Here is a 14,659-nt window from a genome sequence, read left to right on the forward strand (position 1 = left end):
GGTACAGCTGTCACTCTCAGATTCACTTTTTGTCATTTTTACAAAAGTTTCAAATCTGCCCTAGAGCCCAGAGATACATACAATGATAGGCGATAGAGGTGGTGTGGGAGAAAACATTTTGATCTGCCTGATATTTACACAGCTAAACTCAATAAAATGTCATTATGTATAAATGAACACAGACTTGCACAGGCTCTAAAGTCGAGAGCATTGTGAAAATGGCACATGCTGTTCGATGTTGCTTGATCAGGATGGTAAATTAACCAATAAGTTGGCCCAGATGACCATGGCACATTGGTTAGTTTTTTTTCTTTCTTGCTCTCTGTAAAAGCCAAGGGGTTAACATGAGTCTGAAAGCTTTGTGTGTATGTGTGTGTTCCAGGTAACCCCCTGGCTGCCGATGTTTTATACATAGCTAAGCAATGTACAATATGGTACAAAAGAATCACATATCATGGTGTAAAATTAACATTTCACAAATAAATATAAAAGTCATAATACAGCCCAACATTTACAGAAAATAAAAAGAAAATGCAGTGTGTCAAAGCGAAGGTGCATATGATCAGAGCAACAAGAGATTGTTGAAAGTGTGTGATAAACATATGAAAACTTTCCAATGTTCTACAATTATACAAATAGCTCTGAACATATTATGAGATTTATCAGCTACCCAGGACCAATATATAGTATATAATCTCCACTGCACCAATCACACACCCTACTTTCCTTGTCAAAATATGAATATGTGAAAATTGCTATACATACACATGGTATAGTGATAGAAGAGATAAAGGTATTTGCGAAGGAAGATCCTTATCCAGTAATTTTGCAGCATGATCTTGTTTCCCATTCAAAGAATGGTGAGATTGTGTAGTACACTAGATATAACCATTCTGTCACAGTAGGAGTATGATGTTGTTGTTGTTGTTGTTTCCAATACATGGGGACCAATTATTTCGCACACTTAACCATAATCTTGGGATCTGAAGAGCACTGCTGGTCTTGAGCGGAAACTGCTGCTGATCCTATCAGCAGTGCTAGTCACAGAGTCATGTGACTAGCACTGCTGATTTGCACTTTGTGGGATTAAAACACATAGCATTAAATGGACGCTAGTCTTAAAATGACATGCTCTAACAAATTATAGCATGTCATTTTTCTACTATAAGTGCCCTTTAAAGATGGAGTTCTCGTGTACTTTACTCACCTTATAGGATAAGCAGTCCTAACAAATACTTGGCAGATACACCCACATTGTAAAACAACCGATCATAAAATGCCTGGGGTGATGAGGATAAATGACAAGCTTTAAGAACATGTGACACAATTATTTGTTGTGATGTTACTGTCACAACACTTATTTTTCATGCCAAAATATATGGTGTAAAATAATGTCTGTAAACGTAGCTTAATTGACAGATTTAACTGTTACATATTTTTGTTAAAATTAGTGTGCAGTAAATATTTGTAATTTTGGAAAATAATTTTAATCTGCACTCTGTATTCCATTTATTTTTTTGTATTATTTGTATGTTTTTGAAATATATATATATATATTAGAACTACCATCTGTATGCCAACAAATAAACAAATGAATTAAATGATAAAAAAATAAATTGTGTGCAGTATCTGGCCAGACTTGTGCTTTCAGAAATGCTGCTGCAGATTGATTTTACCTAGTGTAAGTATATTTTTATGTTCTATATTGGTCAATTGTATTTTACTGTATTTGGTTATATAATGTTATAGATGTGAACTATATTTATTTACAGCATGTGAGCTTCCATCTATCTTTACACATTGGGCTCCATTTATTAAGCAACGGTTTCTGCATGGAAGGCCCATTGTTTCTGGTTTGCCTGAAATGAAAGTTAAGAAGCTGCGGTCGTAAGGTGGCAGATTGGCCACTAGTGAGTAGGGGGCAGCATTTCTGGTGAAATACTTGTGCAATGATAAATCTCCTTAAAAATAGTAATAGCAAAAAGGTCACTAAATACTATGGGGCATATGTATCAAGCTCCAAATAGAGCTTGATGCCCCGTGTTTCTGGCGAGTCATTAGACTCGCCAGAAACAGCAGTTATGAAGCAGCGGTCACAAAGACCGCTGCTCCATAACCTGTCCGCCTGCTCTGAGCAGGCAGACAGACATCGCCACAATACAACCCGATCGAGTACGATCGGGTTGATTGACACCCCCCTGCTGGCGGCCTATTGGCCGCGAGTCTGCAGGGGGCGGCGTTGCACCAGCAGCTCTTGTGAGCTGCTGGTGAAGTGCTGAATACGGCGAGCGTATTGCTCGCCGTATTCAGCAAGGTCTGGCGGACCTGATCCGCACTGTCGGATCAGGTCCGACAGACATTGATTACTATAGGCCTAGGCCTACAATTCTATATCAATAAATGCTTGAAAAGGCTCCACCGGCCAAATAAAATTCTAAAGCCAATTATAGTATTTTTTCAATTATATAAACTTTTTCATGGTGAATAAAGATTCACTGTTAGAAATAATCAGTATGGACAGGAAACCTATTTTTTTATTTCATGATTCAGCTAGAGCATATAATTTTAAACAACTTTCTAGTTTACTTCTATTATCTAATTGCTTCATTATTTGGGTATCCTTTGTTGAAAAGCATAGATAGATTGGCTCAGCACCTGGGTGCTGTTTGCTGATTGGTAGCTGCACATTTTACAAAACCCACTTGAATTCTGTTTACATACGGCTAGATTTAGAGTTTGGCGGTAGCCGTCAAAACCAGCGTTAGAGGCTCCTAACGCTGGTTTTGGGCTACCGCTGGTATTTAGAGTCAGTCAGGAAAGGGTCTAACGCTCACTTTGCAGCCGCGACTTTTCCATACCGCTGATCCCCCTATCCTATCTTTTCAATGGGATCTTTCTAATGCTGGTATTTAGAGTCTTGGCTGAAGTGAGCGTTAGAAATCTAACGACAAGACTCCAGCCGCAGAAAAAAGTCAGTAGTTAAGAGCTTTCTGGGCTAACGCCGGTTTATAAAGCTCTTAACTACTGTACTCTAAAGTACACTAACACCCATAAACTACCTATGTACCCCTAAACCGAAGTCCCCCCACATCGCCGCCACTCTATTAATTTTTTTTAACCCCTAATCTGCCGCTCCGTACACCGCCGCCACCTACGTTATCCCTATGTACCCCTAATCTGCTGCCCCTAATACCGCCGACCCCTATATTATATTTATTAACCCCTAATCTGCCGCCCCCAACGTCGCCTCCACCTACCTACAATAATTGACCCCTAATCTGCCGACCGGATCTCACCGCTACTCTAATAAATGTATTAACCCCTAAAGCTAAGTCTAACCCTAACACTAACACCCCCCTAAGTTAAATATAATTTAAATCTAACGAAATAAATTAACTCTTATTAAATAAATTATTCCTATTTAAAGCTAAACACTTACCTGTAAAATAAACCCTAATATAGCTACAATATAAATTATAATTATATTGTAGCTATTTTAGGATTAATATTTATTTTACAGGCAACTTTGTAATTATTTTAACCAGGTACAATAGCTATTAAATAGTTAATAACTATTTAATAGCTACCTAGTTAAAATAATTACAAAATTACCTGTAAAATAAATCCTAACCTAAGTTACAATTAAACCTAACACTACACTAGCAATACATTAATTAAATACAATACCTACAATTAAATACAATTAAATAAACTAACTAAAGTACAAAAAATAAAAAAGAACTAAGTTACAAAAAATAAAAAAATATTTACAAACATTAGAAAAATATTACAACAATTTTAAACTAATTAAACCTACTCTAAGCCCCCTAATAAAATAACAAAGACCCCCAAAATAAAAAAATGCCCTATCCTATTCTAAAATTAAAATAGAAAAGCTCTTTTACCTTACCAGCCCTTAAAAGGGCCATTTGCGGGGCATGCCCCAAAGAATTCAGCTCTTTTGCCTGGAAAAAAAAACATATAATACCCCCCCCAACATTACAACCCACCACCCACATACCCCTAATCTAACCCAAACCCCCCTTAAATAAACCTAACACTAAGCCCCTGAAGATTTTCCTACCTTATCTTCACCACACCGGGTATCAGCGATCCGTCCAGGCTCCGATGTCTTGATCCAAGCCCAAGCGGGGGGGCTGAAGACATCCATCCTCCGGCTGAAGTCTTGATCCAAGCCGGCAGAAGAGGACATCCGGACCGGCAAACATCTTCATCCAAGCCGCATCTTCTATGTTCTTCCATCCGATGACGACTGGCTGATCTTCAAGACCTCCAGCGCGGATCCATCCTCTTCTTCCAACGACTAGACGACGAATGAAGGTTCCTTTAAGGGACGTCATCCAAGATGGCGTCCCTCGAATTCCGATTGGCTGATAGGATTCTATCAGCCAATCGGAATTAAGGTAGGAAAATTCTGATTGGCTGATGGAATCAGCCAATCAGATTCAAGTTCAATCCGATTGGCTGATCCAATCAGCCAATCAGAGATTGCATTCTATTTGCTGTTCCGATCAGCCAATAGAATGCGAGCTCAATCTGATTTTGATTTTGAATTTTCCTACCTTAATTCCGATTGGCTGATAGAATCCTATCAGCCAATCGGAATTCGAGGGACCCCATCTTGGATGACGTCCCTTAAAGGAACCGTCATTCGTCGGGAAGTCGTTGGTGAAGATGGATGTTCTGCGTCGGCGGGATGAACTACATGGATCCGGAAGAAAGAAGATTGAAGATGCCGCTTGATAGAAGACTTCAGTCGGATCATGGACCTCTTCAGCTCCCACTTGGATGAAGACTTCAGCTGGATCATGGACATCTTCAGCCCCCCGCTTGGGCTTGGCATCGGAGGCTCTTCTGGATCGATCGGTGAACCCGGCGTGGTGAAGACAAGGTAGGGAGATCTTCAGGGGCTTAGTGTTAGGTTTATTTAAGGGGGGTTTGGGTTAGATTAGGGGTATGTGGGTGGTGGGTGGTAATGTTGGGGTGGGGGTATTGTATGTTTTTTTTTACAGGCAAAAGAGCTGAATTCTTTGGGGCATGCCCCGCAAAGGGCCCTTTTCAGGGCTGGTAAGGTAAAAGAGCTTTTCTATTTTAATTTTAGAATAGGGTAGGGCATTTTTTTATTTTGGGGGTCTTTGTTATTTTATTAGGGGGCTTAGAGTAGGTGTAATTAGTTTAAAATTGTTGTAATATTTTTCTAATGTTTGTAAATATTTTTTTATTTTTTGTAACTTAGTTCTTTTTTATTTTTTTGTACTTTAGTTAGTTTATTTCATTGTATTTATTTGTAGGTATTGTATTTAATTAATTTATTGATAGTGTAGTGTTAGCTTTAATTGTAGATAATTGTAGGTATTTTATTTAATTAATTTATTGATAGTGTAGTGTTAGGTTTAATTGTAACTTAGGTTAGGATTTATTTTACAGGTAATTTTGTAATTATTTTAACTAGGTAGCTATTAAATAGTTATTAACTATTTAATAGCTATTGTACCTGGTTAAAATAATTACAAAGTTGCCTGTAAAATAAATATTAATCCTAAAATAGCTACAATATAATTATAATTTATATTGTAGCTATATTAGGGTTTATTTTACAGGTAAGTATTTAGCTTTAAATAGGAATATTTTATTTAATAAGAGTTCATTTATTTAGTTAGATTTAAATTATATTTAACTTAGGGGGGTGTTAGTGTTAGGGTTAGACTTAGCTTTAGGGGTTAATACATTTATTAGAGTAGCGGTGAGATCCGGTCGGCAGATTAGGGGTTAATAAGTGTAGGTAGGTGGAGGCGACGTTGGGGGCGGCAGATTAGGGGTTAATAAATATAATATAGGGGTCGGCGGTGTTAGGGGCAGCAGATTAGGGGTACATAGGGATAACGTAGGTTGCGGCGGTGTACGGAGCGGCAGATTAGGGTTTAATAATAATATGCAGGGGTCAGCGATAGCGGGGGCGGCAGATTAGAGGTTAATAAGTGTAAGGCTAGGGGTGTTTAGACTCGGGGTACATGTTAGGGTGTTAGGTGCAGACTTAGGAAGTGTTTCCCCATAGGAAACAATGGGGCTGCGTTAGGAGCTTAACGCTGCTTTTTTGCAGGTGTTAGGTTTTTTTTCAGCTCAAACTGCCCCATTGTTTTCTATGGGGAAATCGTGCACGAGCACGTTTTTGAAGCTGGCCGTGTCCGTAAGCAACGCTGGTATCGAGAGTTACAGTGGCGGTAAATATGCTCTACGCTCCCTTTTTTGGAGCCTAACGCAGCCATTCTGTGAACTCTAAAATACCAGCGGTATTTAAAAGGTGTGGGGGAAAAAAGCATGCGTAACTAACGCACCCCTTTGGCCGCAGAACTCTAAATCTAGCCGTTGGTTTCTTTTCATTTGACGAACCAGAGAACTGATGTAAATGAAGTGATGCACAGGGCTGAGCATTCTTCTGTGTCTCAAGCATCACCAGTTATTGACTGGGATGTGTGCCTGCATGCTGCTAAGTAGGGGTTAATATTGCTGTTTATGCAGTTGTCAAGCTTGAATAAATGAGAACAAATTGCTTTAGAAAATGATATAGCAGCAAATATAGTAAAACACAAAAAAACAAACAAACTCATTTTCAAGTTAGATCACACAAGAATTTTCACAAGCTGCAGAGAGGAACATGAATGGTGCTGTCTAGAGTGCCGGTTTTCAAACGGGGGTACCATGCCTCTTTATTAAGCCCCTGTGCAGAACAGAGTCTGTGCCTCTATCAAAAGCCTGCTAGCAATGCCTCATGAACGCAACGTCTATCCAGCCTGTTGTGTGTGAGACGTTGAGGTGTGCTTATACTGTACATGCTGCAGTCCCCTGGTCACAATGCTGCAGTCCCCTGGTCACAGTGCTGCACTCTCCAGGCCTCAGTGCTGAAGTCCCCATGTCACAGTGCTGCAGTCTCCAGGCCACAGTGCTGCCGTCTTCAGGCCACAGTGCTACCGTCTCCAGGCTACAGTGCTGCAGTCATAAATAAAAAGAGAGAAGCGCTCAACCTGAGAACGAACAATAGCATAATAGCTTGTTCTATGGCTAGTTACCACCCAAGAAGCAGCCTCTTTTTGCTCAACATTTCCTTCATAGTACAGTCCAGCCCCAAAATACCAGGCAATCCCTCTCTGAACGAGAGAAACAGCAAAACCCCAGACGTACGTTTCGGCCTATTGTGGGCCTCGTCAGTGAGGTGCAGCTATATCTCTCTAGGCACACTGAGCAACGGGTCCACGTCTGGATTCCCGCATCACACTTAGGGAGACTTCCCTAAGTGTCATAATTTGCATAAATAAAAAGAGAGAAGCGCTCAACCTGAGAATGAACAATAGCATGATAGCTTTTTCTATGGCTAGTTACCACCCAAGAAGCAGCCTATTTTTGCTCTGCTTCTTGGGTGGTAACTAGCCAAGCTATTATGCTATTGTTCGTTCCCAGGTTGAGCGCTTCTCTCTTTTTATTTATGCAAATTATGACACTTAGGGAAGTCTCCCTAAGTGTGATGCGGGAATCCAGACGTGGACCCGTTGCTCAGTGTGCCTAGAGGAATATGCCTGCACCTCACTGACGAGGCCCACTATAGGCCGAAACGTACGTCTGGGGTTTTGCTGTTTCTCTCGTTCAGAGAGGGATTGCCTGGTATTTCGGGGCTGGACTGTACTGTGAAGTCAGGATCAGACGGATCTGCTTCAGGAAAGTTCTTCTCTGTGAAAGGCACATTTTGAGCAAAAAGAGGCTGCTTCTTGGGTGGTAGCCATAGAACAAGCTATTATGCTATTGTTCGTTCCCAGGTTGAGTGCTTCTCTCTTTTTATTTACACAGTGCTGCAGTCTCCAGGCCACAGTGCTGCAGTCTCCAGGCCACAGTGCTGCATTCTCCAGGCCACACTGCTGCAGTCTCCAGGCCACAGTGCTGCAGTCTCCAGGCCACAGTGCTGCAGTCTCCAGGCCACAGTGCTGCAGTCTCCTGGCCACAGTGCTGCAGTCTCCAGGCCACAGTGCTGCAGTCTCCTGGCCACAGTGCTGCAGTCTCCAGGCCACAGTGCTGCAGTCTCCTGGCCACAGTGCTGCAGTCTCCAGGCCACAGTGCTGCAGTCTGCTGGCCACAGTGCTGCAGTCTCCTGGCCACAGTGCTGCAGTCTCCAGGCCACAGTGCTGCAGTCTCCAGGCCACAGTGCTGCAGTCTCCAGGCCACAGTGCTGCAGTCTCCAGGCCACAGTGCTTCTATATTTGATCATGTAATCTCACAATTTTACTATTTTAAAATGAACGTGTGTGTGTATATGAGTTTGTCTTTAATTTGTCTTTATTTGTACTTTATTAAGAGTGGATAATCATTATTCTTTGCAGTCCACTTCGGAGGTGGTTTCTCTTCTACATGTACATAGTGTAGACTTCTGAACTTATGTTCCTTGCAACATGTGTAACTCAGGAAAACATGGCCAAAATGACACTAACTGAAAGTTAGATGGTGATTGGTTACTGCACATATATACCTCCTGTCATTGGCTCACTAATATGTCAACAGCTAGCTCCCTGTAGTTCATTGCTGCCCCTTCAACAAAGGACACCAAGAGAATTACGTACATTTGATAATAGAAGTAGATTGGAAAGTTGTTTAAAAATGTTTGTTTTGTCTTAATGATAAGATTTGTGTTTGTTTCATGTCCCTTTCAGTCATGACATTTGTGTAATTAATAATTTCATATCAATTTAAAGGGACAGTCAACACCAGAATTTTTTTTTACTTTCTGTGATGACATTTTTTTTATAGTGAAACATTTTCTGCAGGTTATTTTGCAAATAAATTCAATTTATATCAGGCAGTAAAAAATAAAGCACCATCTCAGCTGCAATGTGTTGATTAACTGGAGAATAAAGCAAAATCCATGAGAGCCTGTCCTGCTCCATATTTTACTATTTCCTTCAAACAACGCTTTGCTGTGACTGCACTTTGTTATGGAAAACTTACACAGTGCAGCCAGAGCACAGTGCTGTTTGAAGAGAAACCTGTTTGAAGAGAGCATAATTATTATTATTATTATTATCAGGTATTTATAAAGCGCCAACAGATTACGCAGCGCTATACAAGTAATAGTAAAACATTACAAGGATGCATTACAAACAAACAAGTACAGTATTGGGGTACATTACAGTTGTAGGTGCAATAATGAGTTATACAAAAGGAGAGGAATGCCCTGCCCTTGAGCACAATCAGTAGTAGTTCACTTTAAATGAGGAAGCAGTGCTCCAAAGTGAAAGAGCTAACAGTTCCTGCATGTGCCTTGTTCCTTCTGCAGACATTCTGCATTTTATGCGATGACATCTCAGATCACAGCATGTTCTGCCTTGGGGCTTTATTACCCATTCCCCAGTTTTGTATAACCAACACAGTTATAATAACACACATTTTACCTCTGTGATTAACTTGTATCTAAGCCTCTGCAAACTGCCCCCTTATTTCAGTTCTTTTGACAGACTTGCATTTTAGCCAATCAGTGCTCACTTCTAGGTAACTTCACGTGTGTGATCTCAATGTTATCTATATGAAACACATGAACTAACACCCTCTAGAGGTAAAAAGAAACTGTCAAAATGCATTCAGATTAGAGGTGGCCTTCAAGGTCTAAGAATTTAGCATATGAAACTCCTAGGTTTAGCTTTCAACTAAGAATATTAAGACAACAAAGCAAAATTGGTGATAAAAGTAAATTGGAAAGTTGTTTAAAATTGCATGCCCTATTTGAATCATGAAAGTTTATTTTGGACTTGACTGTCCCTTTAATTCATTTTACAATTAACATTTTTTAGCCTCCAACACTTCACTGCCGTTCTAAATTTACATTTAGATAATTATGTTTAATTTGTGTACAAGTTTCATATTTTGATTTGAACTATATTTGATACAGGCACACAAATATTTTAATGATATTTGAAACAGGCAAAAATGACTTTTCAACAGGTCCAATGTGTTATAAGAACACTAAACACCGTTTGGCTTTTGTGCAAAAACTGTGTTTTGTCCCTCACTCCCTAAAAAGACCAAAAAGCAAAATCTGTAACCTAGATTTTCTAAGTGCTGTAAATTACCCATTCCAGCTATTTGATTCGGATATTTTTAAGTTACAGAATTTGCATTTTGGCCTCAGTTTTGTATGCAAAACAAAAAAGTGTTGAATGGCTTCTGTTCTGTTTGAAAAATGCAGAAATACTTTCAGAAACAAATGGACAAATGTTTTCTCATTGCTTAGAATACTGGTGTTAAATTGTTCACATGCAGGGCATACTTTTTTGCCATTTGATGATATTAATTATTTTTTTTCTTAACAGTTTAGAATAGGTTTGAATGTGAAAACCCCATGAAACACTAAGTGGTGCCCTATGCAAGGGAAATCTAATTGACTTAAATGGACCATAAGGAATATTTACCCGTTTGCGGCCATTTACAGTGCAGTATTATTCTCTTCTGTGGAGCATATATTCAGCCCCTCTGAGGTCTCCCTAATATGGTCTGGTAGTTTAGAAGGCAGTGTGTGTATAGGTCCTGCAGGAGTCCCCAGGCATGTAACTCTCTGGTAATGCTGCCCCTAGCTGGCAGATAATGGGCTGATTAGAAGTTAATAGTGTCAGATTCAACATTACTCATTATTCCACATTGTATGTGATATAATTTGCTTCTGCTCAGCCCAGCAAGGCATTTGCTATCATTACTAGGGCACCAGGGAAATGTAAATAATAACAAAAATCACTACTTTTACTGCCAAGTCTCTTTACAAAATGTGCCATTCCATTTAAATTATGCCATTTTAGGAATAGAACACACTTATGTGGGAGATAATATTCCTTTGTGACACCCAAGGATTTATTTATTGCAATACAGTTAAAAAGCATCTATAGGCAATGTTATAAAACATGTCTTTAGAATTGAGAGTTTATACTTAAAAGACAGGGTACTATTTTAAGGTACTGCAGCGTGGTACACCCTCCGCTTATTACTGTCCGCTAGTCGTTGTCAATTGGAGGGTTTGCATGTGTTGGTTTAGTTCAAACTGGAGAAGTGGCTGAGGGCAAAGCAATGAGGCACAAAGGGGTAATCCAAGAGAGTAGAGGAGACAGACAGGAAGTGGATAGTGATTCAGCAGGCAAAATAAGTAGTCAGGTCCAGGCAGAAATTGTCAGTGGGAAAAAAAAATCAGCAATGCACTCTCTGGAGTCGATCCGATAAAAATCGTCGCCCGCAAAAGTCGGCGATGCCAATATTTGCGCAGGTTTGGTATCCTATATACGGCGTAACCTAGAAGTTACGCGCGTATATCTCTGCCATCGCCCGTAGTTTTTTGGGCCATAGGCAGGTATACCAAACCCGCGCAATTTGGTATCCAATATACAGCGTAAGGACTTACATGGCGAAAATGGAGAAATCTTACTCCATTTTCACCTCGCCACAAAAAGCAGCCGTAAGAAGCCTTACGCTGACTATTGGAGCCCCGTAACTCCCTAAACTGGCTGCTAAAATAAACCTAACACCTAACGCATGCGCAATGTCTATCTCCCTGTCAACCGCGATCTTCTAAAATAAACCTAACACCTAACGCATGCGCAATGTCTATCTCCCTGTCAACCGCGATCTGCTAAAATAAACCTAACACCTAACGCATGCGCAATGTCTATCTCCCTGTCAACCGCGATCCCCCGCCGCAATCCCTAATAAAGTATTTAACCCCTAAACCGCCGCCATCTACATAAACTAACCCCCTACTGTGAGCCCCTAAAACCACCACCATCTAAATGATCTATCCCCTAATGTGAACCCCTAAAACCGCCACCATCTAACTGATCTATCCCCTAATGTGAACCCCTTACACCGCCGCCATCTATATTAAAATTATTAACCCCTAATTTAATCTACCTACCCCGCCGCCAGCTATATTATCTATATTAACCCTAAGTATATTATAGTTAATATAGTTATTACATTATATATATTAACTATATTAACCCTAATTATATTAGGGTTAATATAGTTATTATAGTATTTATATTAACTATATTAACTCTATCTAACCCTAACACCCCTAACTAAATTCTTATTAAATAAATCTAATTCATATTATAAACTAAAATATTCCTATTTATATCTAAATACTTACCTATAAAATAAACCCTAAGATAGCTACAATATAATTAATAATTACATTATAGCTATGTTAGGGTTTATATTTATTTTACAGGTAAATTGTTAATTATTTTAACTAGGTATAATAGCTATTAAATAGTTATTACCTATTTAATAGCTACCTAGTTAAAATAATTACCCAATTACCTGTAAAATAAATCCTAACCTAAGTTACAAATACACCTACACTATCAATAAATTAAATAAACTACAAATATCTATCTAAAAATACAATTAAATAAACTAAACTAAATTACAAAAAACAAACACTAAATTACAAAAAAATAAAAAAAAGATTACAAGATTTTTAAGCTAATTACACCTATTCTAAGCCCCCTAATAAAATAATAAAGCCCCCCAAAATAAAAAAATTCCCTAACCTATTCTAAATTAAAAAAAGTTCAAAGCTCTTTTACCTTACCAGCCCTTAAAAGGGCCTTTTGTGGGGGCATGCCCCAAAGAAAATTGCTCTTTTGCCTGCAAAAAAACACACAATACCACCCCCCAACATTACAACCCACCACCCACATACCCCTAATCTAACCCAAACCCCCCTTAAATAAACCTAACACTACCCCCCTGAAGATCTCCCTACCTTGTCTTCACCACACCGGGCCGAACTCCTCATCCGATCCGGGCGATGTGTTCCAGCAAGCGGCAGAGAGTCTTCTTCCATCGGCGATGTCTTCAAGCAAATCGGCATCTTCAATCTTCTTCCTTCGCTCCTCCGCCGCGGAGCATCCTTCCGGCACGACGACTTCCCGACGAATGAGGTTCCTTTAAATGACGTCATCCAAGATGGCGTCCGCCGAATTCCGATTGACTGATAGGAATCAGCCAATCAGATTAAAGTTCAATCCGATTGGCTGAACCAATCAGCCAATCGGATTGAACTTGAATCTGATTGGCTGATTCAATCAGCCAATCAGATTTTTCTACCTTAATTCCGATTGGCTGATAGAATCCTATCAGCCAATCGGAATTCGACGGACGCCATCTTGGATGACGTCATTTAAAGGAACCTCATTCGTCGGGAAGTCGTCGTGCCGGAAGGATGCTCCGCGGCAGAGGAGCGAAGGAAGAAGATTGAAGATGCCGATTTGCTTGACGACATCGCCGATGGAAGAAGACTCTCTGCCGCTTGCTGGAACACATCGCCCGGATGGAAGAAGACTTCACTGCTGCTTGCTGGAACACATCGCCCGGATCGGATGAGGAGTTCGGCCCGTTGTGGTGAAGACAAGGTAGGGAGATCTTCAGGGGGGTAGTGTTAGGTTTATTTAAGGGGGGTTTGGGTTAGATTAGGGGTATGTGGGTGGTGGGTTGTAATGTTGGGGGGTGGTATTGTGTTTTTTTTTTGCAGGCAAAAGAGCAGTTTTCTTTGGGGCATGCCCCCACAAAAGGCCCTTTTAATGGCTAGTAAGGTAAAAGAGCTTTGAACTTTTTTTAATTTAGAATAGGGTAGGGAATTTTTTTATTTTGGGGGGCTTTATTATTTTATTAGGGAGCTTAGAATAGGTGTAATTAGCTTAAAAATCTTGTAATCTTTTTTTTATTTTTTGTAATTTAGTGTTTTTTTTTTTTTTGTAATTTAGTTTAGTTTATTTAATTGTATTTTTAGATAGATATTTGTAGTTTATTTAATTTATTGATAATGTAGGTGTATTTGTAACTTAGGTTAGGATTTATTTTACAGGTAATTGGGTAATTATTTTAACTAGGTAGCTATTAAATAGGTAATAACTATTTAATAGCTATTATACCTAGTTAAAATAATTAACAATTTACCTGTAAAATAAATATAAACCCTAACATAGCTATAATGTAATTATTAATTACATTGTAGCTATCTTAGGGTTTATTTTATAGGTAAGTATTTAGATTTAAATAGGAATATTTTAATTAATAATATTAATATTAGATTTATTTTAATAAGAGTTTAGTTAGGATGTTAGAGTTAGATAGGGTTATTATACTTAAAGGATTACTTTCTGTTATAATTTTTAAGCTAAACAACTAACATATTAAAGTTAATAAACATTAATTAAAACCTACTGACCTATATTTTCTCCAAAACGAAGTTTCATAACGTTCTAAAAGTTATATCTTTTATTCGCCGATGATGTCACGTTATCCTGCCAACTATTTTCAGCACTGAGTGTTCAAAATACTTAAACCAATAACTTTGTGTTTAAAGCGCCATTTTGAAACCTAGGTATTGTAAACGGATTGGTACAGAGCAAAGGACACCCACGAAGTGGGTTTGGAAAACAATTAAATTTGCAGACAAGTTTTCTGATATACGGTAGAGATATGTTAATGAAATGCTATTGATAAAAAGCATATTTGGGGTAGTTAGTTAGTAACAGGCATAGAAAATATTTACTTACAGTGGCCCTTTAATATATATATAATATAATAACGATATTAACTATATTAACCCTAA

The 14,659-nt window shown here is 39.0% G+C and overlaps 1 protein-coding gene across 1 annotated transcript in view; it reads left to right on the forward strand.

The window, feature by feature from the left end:
• The window catches only part of SS18L1 (SS18L1 subunit of BAF chromatin remodeling complex), a 111,045-nt gene that overhangs the window by 14,546 nt on the left and 81,840 nt on the right, over positions 1 to 14,659 (forward strand). The gene's annotated exons all lie outside the window — the stretch shown is intronic.

The sequence above is a fragment of the Bombina bombina genome, chromosome 1 (assembly GCF_027579735.1).
Source record: "Bombina bombina isolate aBomBom1 chromosome 1, aBomBom1.pri, whole genome shotgun sequence".
Lineage (NCBI taxonomy): Eukaryota > Metazoa > Chordata > Amphibia > Anura > Bombinatoridae > Bombina > Bombina bombina.